The sequence below is a fragment of the Callorhinus ursinus genome, unplaced genomic scaffold (genome assembly GCF_003265705.2).
Source record: "Callorhinus ursinus isolate GAN/ISIS: 27379988/994484 unplaced genomic scaffold, GSC_fseal_2.0 scaffold20, whole genome shotgun sequence".
NCBI lineage: Eukaryota > Metazoa > Chordata > Mammalia > Carnivora > Otariidae > Callorhinus > Callorhinus ursinus.
In genome coordinates, this window is record NW_027397082.1 from 29,355,887 (window position 1) to 29,375,339 (window position 19,453).

At 40.7% G+C, this 19,453-nt stretch overlaps 1 protein-coding gene across 15 annotated transcripts in view; it reads left to right on the forward strand.

Annotated features, from left to right (window-relative positions):
* Nucleotides 1-19,453, forward strand: part of LOC112830731 (uncharacterized) — a 143,298-nt gene that overhangs the window by 1,038 nt on the left and 122,807 nt on the right. For 11 of the 15 annotated variants that reach the window (XR_012381728.1, XR_012381729.1, XR_012381726.1 and 8 more), the window contains exons 2-3: nt 8,949-9,098; nt 9,725-10,066. The gene's annotated coding sequence lies outside the window, so the exon portion shown is untranslated. Of the gene's footprint in view, nt 1-8,948; nt 9,099-9,704; nt 10,067-17,075; nt 17,369-19,453 lie in introns of those variants that run through there. The other 4 variants (XR_012381725.1, XR_003209983.2, XM_073904477.1 and 1 more) reach the window with 4 other exon arrangements.

Here is a 19,453-nt window from a genome sequence, read left to right on the forward strand (position 1 = left end):
GACTCCCCGCTGAGCAGGGAGCCCATGTGGGCTTGATCATGGGACCCTGGGATCATGACCTGAGCCAAAGGCAGCTGCTCAACCGACTGAGCCACCCAGGCACCCCTCTCGTATATTTTCTGTATGATCAAGACTTTTGTGGGATTTTTTTTTCATTTTAAAAATAAGAAATATGGGCGCCTGGGTGGCTCGGATGGTTAAGCGTCTGCCTTCGGCTCAGGTCATGATCCCAGGGTCCTGGGATCGAGTCCCGCATCAGGCTCTCTGCTCCTTGGGAGCCTGCTTCTCCCTCTGCCTCTCACTGTCTCTCATGAATAAATAAATAAAAATCTTAAAAAAAAAAAAAGAAATATGACATATAAGGGATATATTGTAAAACATGTCTTGAAGGTGAAAAGAATACTACTTAACCTAAATCTGTGTATCTAACACTAATCTTAATAGAACTCTACCCTAATTTATAACCCTTGGTATAGTCTCAATTATTAACCCCCCATTACTGTTTGAATTTTATACTCGTAAATTACTTGTTTTTCATTAGAATTTAGTTAAAATTGTATCCCAGGAAAAAATGTATGGAATAATTTTGATGTAGGAAAGACGTTAGGGTTCGAAGCTGTCGGCCAAGAATTCTTGAGACGTCTTTGGTGCAAAAAGGTGATTTTATTAAAGCATGGGGACAGGCCCTGTGGGCAGACAGAAGTGCACTGGGGTCATGAGGAGCGGCCCATTATATACTTTCAAGTTGGGAGGGGGGTTAGGGATAGCTTAAGTCTCAAGGAATTTTGGAAGCAAGGTTTCCAGGACCTTGAGGGGGCTAGCTATTGTTGGGAAAAGGTCATTTATTACCATCTAATAAAACCTTAGTCATGAGACCCTTTAGATGTGTATCGGTGGGTCATATGCTTGGGGGATGATTACCAACACGTATCATGGGGGGTTTAGAGATATAAAGGAAGTTTCCAAAGGAATTTTTATATGTTAGAGTAGACTTACAGGATCCTGGGGGCAAGGGGTGTCAGGCTAGGATTGCCTTTGCCCTTAGCTAAGTATTAACATGGAGGCAGTTGACTCCCTAGAGAAATGTCACTCAGCTTGTTTCAAGGACTTGTCAGTGGGCTGTAGGTAGTAAGGAAATTTAATAATTTTTCTTCTGCCTTTGTTTCCCACATCAGTTTTGCATGTCTTTGGATTCTATATGTAAATTATTTTCATACTGTTTTCTTCAGTGCCTTTCTTTTGTTACTTAGCCTTGTCTGTTGTCTTCACAGGATTATTCTAAGACCAAGCATAAAGCTGTAATATTTTTTGCTGTTTTATAGTATTCCATTTAATAAGCAGGCAACAACTTATTTCCCCACTATTCTGTTAAAGGACATATAGGTTGTTTCCAGTTTGGGATATTATAAACAGTGGTGCTTTGAACCAGCACGTGTCATCTGGGGCACCAGTGATGTGGGAACAAAGGCAGAAGGAAATGTAGATAAAATTAAATGTCCATATAACCTGCAGCCCATTGATAAATACTTTAAGGCAGGCAGGGTATAACCTTCCTCCAGGAAGCTCCCAACGGTCTTAATGTTAATGACTTGCTAGAGGGAAAAACAATCTAGGTTTGACAATAGCGAGGTCTCTGGTATCCTGTGTTCTTTAGCATATGAAGATCCTTTTAGAACTTCCCTTATCTCAAGAATTCTTTCTTGGTCCTCAGCTCTGGAGCTCACCCCACCAAACCACCTATATTCCAAAACTATGTTAGATGTGCCAGACTTACTTTAGACTATACCTACAGTGGAATTCCTAGGTTATAGGATTTGCCCACATTTAACTTCATCACGTAAAGATACTCTGTAAAACAGTTGTACCAGTTTACCTCCTAAAGCCAGTGGGATTGCTAGATTAGAGAGTGAGTAAATATTTAACTTTTGTGAGCAATTAACCAAACTTTTCCAGAGCGTCTGTACCATTTTGCATTTCCATTAGCAATGCATGAGAGTTCCAGTTGCTTTACATCTTCACTGGTACTTGATATTGTCAATTTTTAAAACTTCAAATATTTATTTTAGCCATTTTAATGGAGTATATGGCCATATATTATTATGACTAATTTGCATGTCTCTAATGGCTAATAATGTTGATTATCTTTTCATGAGCTTATTTGTCATCCTTATATCCCTTTGTAAATATCTGGACAAGTGTTTTTCCCATTTTAAAAAATTGAGTTGTTTCCTTTCTGTTGAGTTTTGACAGTTCCTTATTCTATCTTAATATAGGTGCAAGGGCACCAGGTGGTTCCAGTTGGTTAAGCATCTGCCTTCAGCTCAGGTCATGATCCCAGGGTTCTGGGATCAAACCCCCCATCAGGCTCCCTGCTCAGCGGGGAGCCTGCTTCTCCTTCTCCCTCTGCCTCTTCACTCTGCTCCTGCTCTCTCTCTCAAATAAATAAATCTTTATAAATAAATAAATCAGTAAATCACTAAATACAGGTCCAAATGTGTGATTTACAAAATTTTCTTTTCAATTTATAGTTTTTTTTCTCCTAACAGTGCTGCAGAGCAAAAAAGGTTTTAATTTTGATGAAGTCAAGATTCTCAACTTTTTCTTTTGTGGATCTTGCTTTTAGTATTCTATCTAACTGTTAACATAGCACTAGGTCTTGAAGATTTTCCACCTATATTTTCTTTTAAAAGTTTTACAATTTTCCATATTATATATACATTTCATTTTGAGTTTTTTTAATGAGGTATGAGATTTAGATCAAGTTTCTCTTTTTAAAAATTTTTAAATTTATTTATTTTCTCTTTTTTTAATTAAAAAAGTACTTTTAAAAAAATTTGAGTAAACTCTATGCCACGTGTGGGCCTTGAACTCACTTGAACTCACGACCCCAAGATGAAGAGTCACATGCTTTAATGACTGAGCCAGCTAGGCACCACGTCTTTTTTCCCTTTATATCCAGAGATAGGCAGAAAAATGGATATACAACTGTTCCAGCACCATTTGTTGAAAAGACTACTTCCTCTACTAAATTGCCTTTGCTCCATTGTGAGAAACCATTATTTTTAAAAATTATTTATTTTTTTAAAGATTTTATTTATTTGACAGAGAAAGACAGCAAGAGAGGGAACACAAGCAGGGGGAGTGGGAGAGGGAGAAGCAGGCTTCCCGCTGAGCAGGGAGCCCGATGCGGGGCTCGATCCGCAGACCCTGAGATCATGACCTGAGCCGAAGGCAGTCCAACCGACTAAGCCACCCAGGCACCGCTAAATAAAGATTTTATTTATCTGAGAGAGAGAGCTCAAGCAGGGGGAGCAGCAGACAGAGAGGGAGAAGCAGGCTCCCCCCTGAGCAGGGAGCACAATGTGTGGGGCTCCATCCCAGAATCGTGACCTGAGCCGAAGGCAGACACTTAACTGACTGAGCCACCCAGGGGCAACTATTTATTTATTTAAAAAGATTTATTTATTTTAGGGCACCTGGGTGGCTCAGTTGGTTGGGTGACTCCCTTCGGCTCGGGTCATGATCCTGGAGTCCCGGGATGGGGACCCGGGTCGGGCTTCCTGCTCAGCGGGGAGTCTGCTTCTCCCTCTGACCCTTTCCCCTCTCATGCTCTCTCTCTCTCTATCTCATTCTCTCTCTCAAATAAATAAAATCTTTTTAAAAAAAGATTTATTTATTTTAGAAAGAGCACACTGAGCCTGTGTTGTGGGGGAGGGGCAGAGGGAGAGGGAGAGAATCCCAAGCGGACTCCACACTGAGTGTGGAGCCCAACGTGGGGCACTGTCCCAGGACCCTGAAATCATCACCCAAGCCAAAACCAAGAGTCAGACACTTAACCTTAACTGACTGAGCCAACCAAGCGCCCCTACTTATTTAATTTTAATGATCTCTACACCCAATGTGGGGCTTGAACTGAAGACTCCTGGGATGAAGAGTCACATGCTAGATCTACCTACTGAGCCAGCCAGATGCCCCTGTTGCAAGACATCAAATGGCCATATCTATGTGGGTCTAGATCTGGACTCTTCTCTGTTCCACTGATTTATCTGAGTATCCTTTCATCTATACTTAATTGTCTTCATTGCAACTTTATGCTGACTTCTAAACTTGTGTGTAATGAGTTCAACTTTATTCATCTTTTTCAGAATTATTTGGCTATTGTTCCTTTGCCTTTCCATAAACATTTTAGAATGTTTGTCTATATCTTATAAAAAATATTGCTGGGATTTTGATAGGAAATATGTTAAACCTATATATCATTTTCGGAGAGAATTGACATCTATCTGTACTATGTTGAGTCTTCTAATCTTTGAATACAGTATGTCTGTTCATTTACTTAAATCTTTTTGGATTTCTTTCATAAGTATTTTCTAGTTTTTAGTATACAGGTCCTACCTGTGTTTTGTTACATTTGTTAGATACCTAAGTATTTTAATTTTGGTGAGCTATCATAAATGGTATTATATTTTTAATTTAAATTTCCACATATTTGGGGGTACCTGGGTGGCTCAGTCGTTAAGCGTCGGCCTTCGGCCCAGGTCATGATCCCAGGGTCCTGGGATCGAGCCCCGCATCGGGCTCCCTGCTCAGCGGAGAGCCTCCTTCTCCCTCTCCACTCCCCCTGCTTGTGTTCCTGCTCTCACTATCTCTCTCTGTCAAATAAATAAATAAAATCTTTAAAAAATAAAATAAAATAAAATAAAATCCTTGTTAGGTATTGCAGATATTGGGGTTGATATTGGTTTTCTTTTCTCATTCAAGTGGCTATTTTCATTGCTCTTGGTATGACATTTCGTTAAAATTGGGTCCTGGACATTTTGAGCTATTTTTTGAGGCTCAGGCTCTTAATAAATCTTCTGCTTTTTTGTTTAAGATTTATTTATTTATTTTTGTTTTTATTTATTTAAAGATTTTATTTATTTACTTGAGAGGAAGAGAGAGCATGAGCAGGGGGGTGGGGTATAGGGAGAAGCAGACTCCCCACCCAGCAGGGAGCCTGATTTGGGACTCGATCCCAGGATCCTAGGATCATACCTCAGCTGAAGGCAGATGCTTAACCGACTGAGCCACCCAGGTGCCCAGATTTATTTTAGAGAGAGATAGAGAGCAGTGGGGAGGGGCAGAGAGAGAGGGAAAGAGAATCTTCAAGTAGATAGATTCCCCACTGAGCGCAGAGCCCCTTCCAGGACTTGATGCCAGGATCCTTGAGATCATGGCCTGAGCCAAAGTCAAGAGCCCTACTGTGCTTCAACTGACTGAGCCACCCAGGCATCCCCTAAGTCTTCTGTTTTTAGGAGTTCTCTGATGCCACACTGGCAAGGGAAAGGAAGGTGATATCATTACTGCCCAATAGGGTGGAAGTCCAAGTTCCCCACTTGGCCTCTGTTGACAGTCTGGAGATTGGAAATGGAAGGGATGTTTTATTCTAGTGGACTGTGGTGGCTGTCAGGTTCCCCACTGGACCTTCAATGATAGCACCTTGATAGGAGGGTGAGCTGTGCCATGTCCCAGCCTAGAAGAGGGTGTAAGTCTAGGCTTGCTATAGACCTTTGCTGATATGGGTAGGGGTGGTGTCGTACTTTTTTTATGTGGAGTTTGGCTGGAACAAGATGTTTATTATCTAAAAGTTTTCTGTCTTGTAAGGCTGCCCCTTTCCTGTCGTTTGGCTGGAAAAAACATACTATTCTTAGGCTTTTAAAAAAAATCTGCATCCATTGGTATTTTCAGATTGCTGGCTTTTCTTTTTTTCAAGATTTTTTTTTAAGATTTTATTTATTTATTTGAGAAAGCAAGAGCGCGCGCGCGCGAGAGAGAGAGAGAGAGAGAGAGAGAGAGAGAGAGAGAGAAGGAGCAGGGGGAGGGAGCAGGGAGCCTGGATGTGGGGCTCAATCCCAGGACTCCAGGATCATGACCTGAACCGAAGGCAGACACTCAACCAACTAAGCCACCCAGCACCCCAGATTGCTGGCTTTTCTAATACATAGTCTGGAATATATGAGGCAAAAAGAAAACCCAGGGACCCCAACATCATGTCATTTCTTGGGTACCAGGATCCCTTCTTGATCTGCCATTTTCTCTCTACCTTTCAGTCTTGTTTATTTATATAATGGTCAGGATGTTTAGTTGTACTTAGTGGAGGAATATGAAGTGTGTCTATATTGTCCTGGACTGGAAGCTTTGCCTTCATTGTTGAAAGATATTTTTACTATCTCTACATTTAGAGTTTGGTCTTTCAGTACTTCAAAGCTGTCATTCCACTGTTCTCTTTCTTACATTGTTTCCAGTAAGAAATCTGATGTTATCCTTATATATGTTATTTATTGTCTGTTTTTACTGACTTGAGTTGGTTTTCTTTTTTTTTTAATCACTTGTTTTGAGCAATTTGATTATGATGTTTTTTGGTGTAGTTTTCTTCATGTTTCTTTTATGTAGGGTTCATTGAGCTTCTTGGAATTGCAGATTTTACAGTTAAAGTTGTAGGCTATCATTTCTTAAAATATTTTTTTTTTGTTTTGTTTTCCCCAACTCCCCTTTCAATTATCTATATATTAGTCTGAAGTCATCGCACAGCTTACTGATGTTCTTTTCATTTGGGGGAGATTTTTTTTTTTAGAAATGAACTTGATTGTTCTTTACTCATTTTTATTCATTTTATTTTTTTAAGGATTTCATTTATTTATTTGTCGAGAGAGAGGGCACGCAAGCACAAGCAGGGGGAACGACAGACAGAGGGAGAAGCAGGCTCCTGGCTGAGTAGGGCGCCCCAGGCGGAACTCGATTCCTGGACCCTGGGGTAATGACCTGAGCCAAAGGGAGATGCTTAATTGACTGAGCCACACAGGTGTCCCTATTTTTAAAATTTTTTTAAAGACTTTATTTATTTATTAGAGAGAGAGAGCTAAAGAGAGACAGAGAGAGCACCAACAGGGGAAGGGGCAGAGGGAGAGGGGGAAGTAGGCTCCCCGCTGAGCAGGGAGCCTGACATGGGACTTGATCTCAGGACCCTGGGATCATGACCAGAGCAAAAGGCAGATGCTTAACTGACTCAGCCACCCAGGTGCCCCACTCATTTTTATTTTAACCAAACTTTGTTATAAGAATAAAGCTAGTTGGGGGATGCCTCTGTGACTCAGTTGATTGAGTGTCTGACTCATGGATTTGGCTCATATTATTATCTAAGGGTTGTGAGATTGAGCGCCACGTTGGGCTCTGTGCAGAGAGGGGAGTCTGCTTAAGATTCTCTCCCTCTCCCTCTGCCCCTCCCCCTACTCGCATGCTCTCTCTCAAATAAATAAATAAATAAATAAATAAATAAAATCTTAAAAGGAAGAAAGCAGGTGGTTGCTTATGACCACAAAGCATTAAGAAGAATTATTTTATTGGTTCTGTTATCATAATAATTATTAAAGCCATAGACAATGGGTTAAAAACTAGGTTTGATCATCAGGGTGAAATTCAGCTTCCATCATTAGTTATACTCTAAATATACATCCTGCTGCAAATAGGTGAGCCAGTATTATTGGTTAAGTGTAAGAGTTTTTATTACAATTAACTATTATAACCAGGAATATTACACAGAAGTTCCTAGTAATCTAATTACCAAATTTTGTCATGACATTTAAGGTACCCTTGCCTTAACTTGACAAATATTTGTATTCCCAGTATATTCAAGGCATCTGAATATATCCTTTTTTAGGACTCCTCTATTTTTCTGCAATTTGGAGTATTACTTACTGTTCTTGGGGTATTACCACAGCTTAATTCTCTTTTCTCACCTTCTAGGACATTCAGTAGTTAGCTATTAGAATTTACAGTTTCATCTCTTACAACTAAAGCTCACTTCCTCTTTTCTTTTGCACCACATTTGAGATCATTGATGGCATCTTCCAGCTCATTTCACTGTACAAATTTTCCTTTATTCTGATATTTCCTTAATATTGTTAGCATTTCTTTCAGATTTTGACACTGTTTTTTGACACTATTTTTAATATAAGAATTAACAAAACTGCTCTTAGGTGCCTTAGTCTCTCATATTTCTCTGAATATATTAGACATATATCTTTCAAAATCTCCTGTTTGGTGTATTATTGGCTTAGTTTCCTTCAGTGTTAGTTTTTGTCCTTCCAGTTGGGTAATGCCCTTTGGGGTGTTGGTTTTTCTCAGATGTCATGTGAGAGTTCCTGCTGGCATGACTAAATACTGTTTACCTATACCCTTTATTGGCAACAGGATGGAGTGTGGTGTGGTCTGGGTACCAGGACACAGTAGTGATGTGGCATTCCCAAGGTATCTTAGCTGCTGCCAGTCACCAAGGGCACTTCCCTGCCTCCCTGGTTATACTGTGTCAGTCTGGGAGTAGACCCATAGCTGCTTTCTAGCTGTCTGGGCCCAAGGGGGAGGGAGTGCCAGGACTCAGACTGTCTCTAGAGCTTCTTGCATCTTTTCAAGCTGTCATCTTCTGCCGGTTCTGAACTCTGGATCCAACTCTATGGTCATTCCATCTTTGAAAGGCAGCTATGCTAACCACTATACCACCAACGCGTCATTCCATCTTTGAATCCCTCAAAATTCCATGTCCACTGAGGGTGACCCTTCTCAGTTTCCAGCAATGATACCCATTTATGTTTTTAAAATACCTTTTGTCATTTCTATAGTTTTTGGTCAGAAGGCCTACTGAAGTATGTGCTTAAGTGCCATTTTGATTCCATTCAATTGTAGACTGGAATATTAGGTAGTACTTATAGGTGGGGTGAGTGTGTCTGTACAAGCTTTGTAATCAAGATCTTGGGATTAACTCTCAGCTCTGAAACATATTTGATATTCTTAAGTCCCTTTATATAATTTCATCCATCCTTACTTTCCTCATCTATAAAATGGGGAAAATAATGTTTATAATGTATTCTTTTACATATATTAAGTGAAAAATTTAGTTTTTGCTTTGTTTTCAGCCACAAAAGATTGCACACAAACTGGTTTGATGCTCTCCTGACCAGTGTCCCTTCTCTGATGCTTGGTCCTGAAGGCAGTGGAAGCCAAACTTACCCTGGCGCTGTCTGCTGAGCTGTGCAGAATTTCCAACATTGAAGATGGAGCATCAGGTGTTCATTTCACTTTTTTGTTTAACTCTAATCAGAAGATTATATCAAATGGCCTTAAAAAAAAAAAAAAAAAGAAACCGTGGAACACAGATACATTATTCCAGTCCCACAGAATTGAAGGAGATCAGTGTTGAAGGGCAGTGACATATATAGTATTAGCCAAATCAGCTCAAGCTGATATAGCTTGGTTTATAGGAAAACTCCACTGACTTCTGTCTAACCTTATACAGGGAGACCAGGAACAAAGAGCAGCTGTTATTACAGAAGTGAAAGCTGTGTAACCGATTTGTACCATGAACTTATGAAATCAGTATTTTTTAAAAATTTCCTTTTCAATATTTTGTAATGCCTCAAAATGTCTCTTGCATTTTGAACTTATTTCAGTTTATATCGTACTAGTGTACCTCAGCAATTAAATATACATATTGAAATGATTTCAGTTATGTGAAATAAAAAAGTATATATAAATATAAAAAATACATAAAAATGCCATGTTGCTCTAAACAAATTTGAGAGACATGCTTTTGAAAAATTTAATTAAAGGTCTTAGATTCATAATTTTTTTAATTTTGATTTTTTTCATCCTAATCTCTTTTTTTTTTTAAGATTTTATTTATTTATTTTAGAGAGAGAAAGCGCACATGAACAGGGGGAGGAGCAGAGACAGAGAGAGAGGGAGAGAATCTTCACACTGAGTGCAGAGCCTGATCCGGGGCTCCATCCCACGACCCTGACATCATGACCCGAATAGAAACCAAGAGTCTGATGCTCAGCCAACTGAGCCAACCAGGAGCTCCTTTTCATCCTAATCTTTTTGTTTTTTTTTTAAAGTTTTATTTTTATTTAAGTAATTGTACACCCAACGTGGGGCTCAAACTCACCACCCCAAGATCAAGAATCACGTGCTTTTCCGACTCAGCCAGCCAGGTGCCCCTCTAATCTGTTTTTCTTCATTTATAATCCTTAAGGTAAGTTAAGATTTTACAACATTCAATTTGTAAATTGAAACATAATACTGGTCTTTGTGATTATATGAAATTGTGAAGCCTCAATTTAAAGCTTTCTTTTTACTGTTAGTTCATTTTATTTTATTTATTTTAAAGATTTTATTTATTTTTGAGAGAGAGAGATTGAGCACAAGCAGGGTGGGGAAGGCAGAGGGAGAGGAAGAAGCAGGCTCCCTACTGAGTAGAGAGCCCCATGTGGGGCTCAGTCCCAGAACCCCAGGATCATGACCTGAGCCCAAGGCAGATGCTTAACCCACAAAGTCACCTAGGCACCCCCTGTTAGTTCATTTTAGGTTTTTTTGCTAAAGTAAAACATTTAACTAAAATTTCTATTACCAAGTTAAAATAAACTCTTTTTCACAGAAAGATTCATAGGACTCAGGCTATAGTTATACTTGTGGCTAAGATTTATTATATTATAAGGATGCAAAGCAGAATCAGTAGAGGAAAAAAGGCTAATGGGGTGATATCTAGAAGAAACCAGACCTGAGCTTCCCAGAGTCATCTTAGTGAAGTCACACAGGATGCACTGAATTCCCCCAGCAACACGTTGCAACAACTTTTGTGAAGTGTTGTCTACGAGGGAACCTCACCGGAGGCTGGGAATTCAGGATCTTCCTTGGGAGTCAGTCATGGAGGCACATCGTGCCTGTGTTACTTGTGGCAGTCACTCAAATTCCAGATGTTCAAAAGGAAAGCCGGTGTTCAGCATACATGTTGTTTGTCAGTTTAGGTGCAGTGAGCCACTCTTATCATTTAGGGCAAGTTTTATATGCATGTAGGCAACTGTTTACCAGGGAAGTTCTCAGATGCCAGCCAAGGACCAGCCTTGCAAGCAGGCCTTGCTGAGGTTAGCAGGTTCAGACCTGCTGTGTTAATTCTTTTTGGCATGAAATATAAATGGTATAAGCAAACCAATTAAACAACCAAAATTGTCAGAATGGATTAAAAAAAGACTCAGTGTCTATAAGAAACTCTGTATAGGTGGGTTTTTTTTTTTTTTTTTAAGATTTTATTCATTTATGGGGCACCTGGGTAGCTCAGTCATTAACCGTCTGCTTTCGGCTCAGGTCATGATCCCAGGGTCCTGGGATTGAGCCCCACATTGGGCTCCCTGCTCGGCGGGAAGCCTGCTTCTCCCTCTCTCTCTCCTCACTGCTTGTGTTTCTGCTCTCACTGTGTCTCGCTCTGCCAAATGAATAAAATCTTTAAAAAAAAAAAAGATTTTATTCTTTTATTTTAGAGAGAGAGAACAAGTCGGGGAGGGGGGCAGAGGAAGAGGGAGAAGCAGACTACTCGATGAGCAGGGAGCCTGACGAGGATCTCGATCCCAGGACCCTGAGATCGTGACCTTAGCCAAAGGCAGATGCTTAAGGGACGACCCAAGTGACCGATAGTCTGTACAGGTAGTTTTAAAGATAAAGGGGTAGAAAAAGATAAAACATAGAATAGTAAACAAAAATCTGAAGTAACCATCTTAATATCAAAGTAGATGTCTGAACGATGAAAATTGCCAGAGATAAAGAGAAATAGTATATTGGGTGCCTGGGTGGCTCAGTTGGTTAAGTGACTTCGGCTCAGGTCATGATCCTGGAGTCCCAGGATCGAGTCCCGCATTGGGCTCCCTGCTCAGCAGGGAGTCTGCCTCTCCCTCTGAATTTCTTCCCTCTCATGCTCTCTCTCTACCATTCTCTCTCTCTCAATAAATAAATAAAAAAATCTTTATTAAAAAAATAGAGAAATAGTATATAATGAAAAAAGAACTGAATAGCCAAAGCTGTTTTAAGTAAGCTTTATGCCCTGTGTGGGGCTGGAACTGATGACCCTGAGATCGAGTAGCACACTCTACCAACTGAGCCAGCCAGGCACGGCACCTGCTAAAACCGTTTTGAAAAAGAATAAAGTTTGGGACGCCTGGGTGGCTCAGTCGGTTAAGCGTCTGCCTTTGGCTCAGGTCATGATCCGAGGGTCCTGGGATTGAGCCCTACATCAGGCTCCCTGCTCAGCGCAGAGCCTGCTTCTCCCTCTCCCTCTGCCTGCCTCTCTGCCTGCCTCTCTGCCTATTTGTGCTCTCTCTCTATCTCTCTGTCAAATAAGTAAATAAAATCTTAAAAAAAAAAAAAGTTTGAGGAATTATAGTATGCAGTTTTAAGATTTACTATAAAGCTATAAGAATTAAGATAGTATGGTATTGGTAAAGGGATTGATAGATTAGTGGAATAGAAGTGTCCAGAAATTGACACAAATATGGCCAATTGATTTTTGACAAAGTTGAGGAAATTCAATGGCAAAATGATAGTCTTTAACAATTTAGTGCTAGAATGACTGGATATCCATTTGCAGATGAAATGAACCCTAACTGAAACCTCACACCTTATATGTTAACTCAGAATTGATCACAGATCCAAATATAAAACTATAAAATGATTTGTTGATTAAACCCCTTAGTGATCAGGTTGCAGTAACAGCAATTAAAATACATTCTAAGAATGCCTTCCTTATAGTCTGTGTAACAGTAATATCACCACCATTGTTTTATAACTTAAAGGCACATATCTTGTAGATGGGTTTTGCAGTAATGGTTTATGAGGGATTTGTGTGACAAAAGAAGATGGTGAAGCAAGGGGTGGGAAGCAAATGTTTTAGAAGACTTTCTCAGGGCAGTCTCTTGATACTGGAAACTTGCTTTTCCTGATGATTCTGTTAATAAATCAGCTCATCTCTGTGGTATTGCCTATTCTATTCCTTGGCATCACTGCTTCAAAGGAAACACCCATCATCCATGGACTGGAAAGGTGAAGTGGTTCACCCCCCCATTAGCCTGTGTCCATTGTTCTGACATTGGACCCAGCTAGACTGTCCAGTGCTCAGATGCCCCACCATGCCCTTACCTTACCCCATTTAACAAGTTCTATTTTGTATCTCTCCACACCATTTTGAGTTTGTCCTTATAAATGTCACGCTTCTCTCAGCAAAGTTACACCTTGATCCTTATATATTTATTGCAATATGAATAGAATTTAATCATATTTCATCACATTACTATTGGCAAACAGGAAAGCTTTCAGATAATTTACTTAAATGGTTCAAATATCTTGCTAGTATTTCAGTATTTTTCTTCATTTGGTCTTCAATTTGTTTTTTGTTTTTAATTTTTTTTTTTAAGATTTTATTTATTTATTTGACAGAGAGAGACACAGCGAGAGAGGGAACAGAAGCAGGGGGAGTGGGAGAGGGAGAAGCAGGCTTCCTGTGGAGCAAGGAGCCCGATGTGGGACTCGATCCCAGGACCCTGGGATCATGACCTGAGCCGAAGGCAGACGCTTAACGACTGAGCCACCCAGGTGCCCCTTCAATTTGTTTTTAAAACTCAGTTCTTTTTAATAGATAATCTACTTTTATTTCTTGAATTACTGCATTGATAAAAATTTGGGGACCATATTTTTTTTTATTTATTTGACAGAAACACAGGGAGAGAGGAAACACAAGCAGAGGGAGTGGGAGAGGGAGAAGCAGGCCCCCCATAGAGCAGGGAGCCCGATGCGGGGCTCAATCCCAGGACCCTGGAATCATGACCCAAGCCGAAGGCAGACGCCTAACGAATGAGCCACCCAGGCGCCCTTGGGGACCATATTAATAATAGTGATACTAAGTACCCTTGTTTGGTTACCAGGTTTAATTTGATGGAGTTCTTTTGGTGTTATATCATTAGGTAAAATGTTGCATCGGGCTATCAAAAACCTTCAGTTCTGTTACAAAAGTATACCATCTCCCTGCTCCTTTTCTAAAATCATGTTCAGAGTCTCATGACATTTTATCTATATTCCAGTCACAAGAACCCTGTTTGGTTATTAATAAAATCTAGGGAGGTGCTTTACCAGCTCAGTCACTCCTCTGAGACTTTCTGCCTCTTGCCATGATTGTCCTCTGGGGCAGTGGTACAGACTTTTTTTTCCCCCTAAGGTTGTACAAACTGCCACAAATGTGGTGGCTTAAAACAAATTCTCTCACAGGTCTAGAGGCCAGAAGTTTGACATCAAGGTGTTGGTAAAATTGGCTCTTTCTGGAATTTCTGAGAGGGACTCCATTCCAGTCCCCTCTCCAAGCTTTTGGTGGCTGCCGGCAATCCGTGGTGTGCCATGGTTTGTGACTGCCCTACGATCTCAGCCACCATCTTCACATGGCTTTTTCTTCTGTGTATCTCCGTATAGCTCCTTTTCTATGTCTTATAAGGACACCCGTCATTGGATTTAGGGCCCATCCTAATCCAGGATGATCTCATCTTGAGATCCTTTAATTATACCTGCCAAAACCTTATTCCAAATAAGGTCACCTTCACAGGTTCCAGGGATTAGGACTTGGACATATCCTCTTGGGAGGCCACTATTAAACTCACTACAGTACTAACCTGTTTACTAAATGAAACAACTTGCCCGAGCCCCTGTTTTAGTCAGGAATGGTGCCAGGCACTGGAAGTATGAAGATGACTAAGATGATATCTTTTTTAACATCACAGAGTCTGATTTCAAAAAACGATATAAAAACCCTCACACCCATATGAGATATAAGTATAATGAAGAGATAAATACAAATCTTGTGGAAACACATATTAGGATACTCACAAAGGAATTCCTTAAAAAGAATGTTTGCCTAAAACTGCCCTGTCTGAGGGGCGCCTGAGTGGCTCAGTCGTTAAGCATCTGCCTTCGGCTCAGGTCATGATCCCACTGGGATCGAGCCCCGCATCGGGCTCCCTGCTCAGTGGGGAGCCTGCTTCTCCCTCTCCCACTCCCCCTGCTTGTGCTCTCTCATTCTGTCAAATAAATAAAATCTTTTAAAAAAATAGTAAATTTTATGAAATCTAGTATAGATCAAATATTTTTTAATTTTTTATTGTTATGTTAATCACCATACATTACATCATTAGTTTTGGATGTAGCGTTCCATGATTCATTGTTAGATCAAATATTTTTGATGAAAATTTAGCATCTGAATTGAGATGCTCTTCAGTGAGAAATACACAGCAGATATTGAAGACTTAGTAAAAAAAAAAAAAAAGCTTTGTTGTATTGTCTCCATTTCCTCATCTGTGATACTTGATTGACAACACCTTCACTGTAATGATCGTACCAGCAATCTATTTGGAAGAGCATTGTCAGTTTCAAATTTTACATCCTTTTATTACTGGAGAGTTTACAGTGCCTCCTAATTAATGGTAGGGTTGAAGAAGAGTGGAGTATTAGAAAAGTATTCCCAGGGGTGCCTGGGTGGCTCAGTCATTAAGCATCTGCCTTCGGCTCAGGTCATGGTCCCAGGGTCCTGGGATTGAGCCCTGCATTGGGCTCCCTGCTCCGCGGGAAGCCTGCTTCTCCCTCTCCTATTCCCCCTGCTTGTGTTCTCTCTCTCTGTCAAATAAATAAATAAAATCTTAAAAAAAAAAGTATTCGTGCCTCACAAAGTAAAAACTGTACTGGTTCTCAGAGGAGCACGACAGCAGTGTGCTAAGAATAAGGGACTTATAAAATCCAAAGTGATGAAAGTATGTGAAATAAATATTAGAGTTATAAAATTCTTTGCAATAAAAAATGTAAAGTACCTTGATAATTTTTATATTGATTACACGTTGAAATAATTTGAATATTTAAAAAATAAAATGTTATTAAAGTTCACCTTTTTCTTATTCCCTTTGTTATGTGACCACTATAAAATTTAAAATTACATATATGGTTCTCATTTCTTTTCTTTTTTAATTAAAAAACATTTTAATTTTAGATAAAAAGAGAGTACCTGACCAGCAGGGAGGAGCAGAGGGGAAGGGAGAAGGGGGAAAGAATCTCAAGCAGACAATGAGCTAAGGGCGGACCCCAATACCAGGCTCCATCCCACAATCCTGTGATTGTGACCTGACCCTGAGATCATGACCTGAGCACAAACTGAGACTCAGATATGAAACAATGAGTCAGATGCTCAACCAACTGAGCTACCCAGGCACCCATCTTATTTTTCTATTGGACAGCACCGCCAGGTCTAAAATGGTGAAAGGGAATGAGATTAGGGAAGAAAGAATATTTTACAGAAGAGAAAGAGGTATTCTTGGTCATGATAATCAGTTAATGAATGTATGGATTTAGTTTTATCCCAATGTACTATTCTTGCCAGACCCCCCTCCCTCACGTTTTAAAAAAATAACCAGGAATGTGAAAGGGGGTAAGATGGAAGAGTATTTGCCCAAGATCTCAGTGTTAATCTCCACCTTTGGGCATGGGGAGCAGTCAGAGCAATAGTAGTCCACCTTTGTCTTGAGAGGAATTTACTGAATCTGGGCCACATTCTTAATGCATTCTGAGTGAAGTACCTGAAAAAAAAATCTTGATAATATCTCTGGAAATTTTGAAGTCAGAGATCTCTGTCAAATAAAAAAATCTTTGGGGCGCCTGGATGGCTCAGTTGGTTGGGCGACTGCCTTCGGCTCAGGTCATGATCCTGGAGTCCTGGGATCGAGTCCCGCATCGGGCTCCCTGCTCAGCAGGGAGTCTGCTTCTCCCTCTGACCCTCTTCCCTCTCGTGCTCTCTATCTCCCTCAAATAAATAAATAAAATCTTAGAAAAAAAATAAAAAACAATCTTTAAACATTTTAGTCTCTTAATTTTTTTGCCTTTTCAAAAGAGGATTTTAACCAACTGAGCCACCCAGGCACCCCCTTGATTGCATTCTATAGAGGACATTATCACACTGTCCTCTTCTGGGGGATTTGTCACCCTCAGTGATCCTGCCCCCATAGTCACATTTTTGTATAGTCCCCTCCCACATTGTGTGAGGGTTGCCTTTGCGATCAATAGGATGCAGCAGAAGTGGTTTGTCACTTCTGAGGCAAGGTTCTAAAGGACCCTGTCTTCTGCCTCTCTCTCTCTCTCTCTCTCTCTCTCTCTCTCTCTCTCTCTCTTTCTCGGATTGGTTGCCCTGAGGGAAGCCAGTTGCCGTGTTGAGACGCTCTCCTGGCCAGGAAATGAGGCGCCTGCCAATAGTCGTGTGGTGTGCCATCCTGGAATTGGATCCTTGAGCCCTGGCCGAGCCTTCAGGTAGACTGCAGCCTGGCAGAGAGTTGCAGTGCCACCTCAAGAGAAAGCCTGAGCCAGAACTGCACAGATGAGCTGCTCCTGACTCTCAGAAATGGTGTGAGATAATAAACATTTGTTGTTTTAAGCCACCAGATTATGGGTTATTTGTTATGTAACAACTAATAAACTGCTTGCGAATTTGTGAGTCTGTAGCAATTTCCTAAGAACTATATTGGAAAGGACACTGGTCCCACTATTTTCATATATGCACAAGCAGTTTGTTGGACACCCCCTGAAATTCTGGACATCAACATATTGAGTAGATAGAAGACCAACAGAGTGACTTAGAAAAAAAAATAAAAACAAAACCAGTATCACTTCCTTGGGACTTCATTCCTTTTGTCACTTCCCACATTTATGTCGATTGAGTTCCCCTTCAGCAGGTTCCTCTGGCTGTAAATCTAGAGCCTCTTAAATTGGTGAGAGTGTTGACACTCCTCTCACCAGCTATTTCTTCTGGAACTCTGTGTTCAACTTGAGTTTCACTTCCAGCGTTGTAACTCTTGCTTTCTTTGCTGCAATTTCATCTTTATTGGCCAATTCCCCCTTAATTATTTTTTTTAAATGCCACTTGAGTTTGTATAGTAGTCTGACTCCATATTTGACCTTTGATTGATGACAGCTTTCAAGCTTCACCCCTGTTTTCTTCTCCCTCTGCCCTGTGTCACATCAAGCTGATGTGAAAGCCCAGGCGCTCCCCTCTTTGACTCTGGAGGAAAGTTCAAGTCACACAAGTCCCGGCTCCAGCCCCACCCCTTAGTCACAATAAAACCTTTAAGGCAGTCCTTCCCAGCTCTCTCAAGCCATTTTTGGACTTAAGTGGTAACTATCCCTGTTCACTCCAGGAAGCCTCATTTTTTTGGTAAAGATTTTATTTATTAGAGAGAGAGCACAAGCAAGGGCAGCAGCAGAGGGAGAGGGAGAAGCAGGCTTCCTGCTGAGCAGGGAGTCCGATGGACTCATCACAGGATCTTGGGAGCATGACCTGAGCCCAAGGCAGATGCTTAACTGACTGAGCCACCCAGGGGCCCTCCAGAAAGCTTCATTATATGAGTAATAAACCTTTTCATACCCTCTTTGTGCATGTAGAGTGCCATCAGTTTTGACATCCAAACTGAATTTGTGATGGGGATCCATCTTATTTCTTCAGGGTATCAAAGATAAACACAGCTGGACATTAGTTAAGGCGGTGAAAATAGATTCTATCTAGTAACTACTGGCGGGAAAGAACTGAGAATTCTAATTTTGTGGAGGTGATAGGATATTTTAAAATAATGTGGTGGGGAACAAGCAGAGACTCAGAGTCAGAAATGAAATAATAAAAAGTATAAATGAGGGGCGCCTGGGTGGCTCAGCTAGTTAAGCATCCAACTCTTGATTTGGGCTCAGGTCATGATCTTAGGGTCCTGAGATCGAGCCCTGCCCGGGGCTCCACGTTGTGCATAGAGCTTGCTTAAGATTCTCTCTCCCTCTGCCCCTCCCCCACTCAAGAGTGTGCTCTCTCTAAAAAAATTAGAAGTATAAATGCAATTAGGTCAGCTGCATCTGTAATTATCGAAATTAGAATTCCGTCCTCCCACAGAGACAGAGACAGAGGCCCTATCCTTCCTGATGAATACATTTCATTTCAAGGAAATGGTTTTCAGGTCCTTGACAGAGATACTTCTGAGTTGTAGGAGATACATATACATCTGAAAGGGACAGAGGAAGAATTCATAATTAGTGAATGCTCTAAGGGAAGTCAGTGGCCTCTCCTCACTGTTGGCTGGCACAAACAGTAAATTCTGGCAGAGTTGAGTTTTTTGGGCTGACATTTTAATGGTCTGTGTGTGTCTCTGTGTGTCTGTGTGGCTGAGGGCAAGGTGTGGGGAGGTGGGCATGGGAGTGGCTACCAACAGCCTTATGTTGGTTAGAGTTATTAGAGTTTATTTGTCTCTCAGCAGAGGTCTGGACAGAATCCCTATGTGCTCAGAGTTCTGCAATTCTCAGTAATTAGAACAGTTTACCAGTGGGAGACGAGCCCACACAACTACAACTGTTGCTGTCTCCATGTGAATTGAGTAACAGATTCGCAGTGACCAAATACCAACAGACTTTGAAAGAAGAGATATGACTTGTCACTGATCATGATGTGCAGCCATTATTAGTGTTACGATTTGTGGACTGAAGAACTAGAAGCTGAGTTTGTACTTTATGTGATTACTGACAGTTAATATGAAGGGGTACTGGT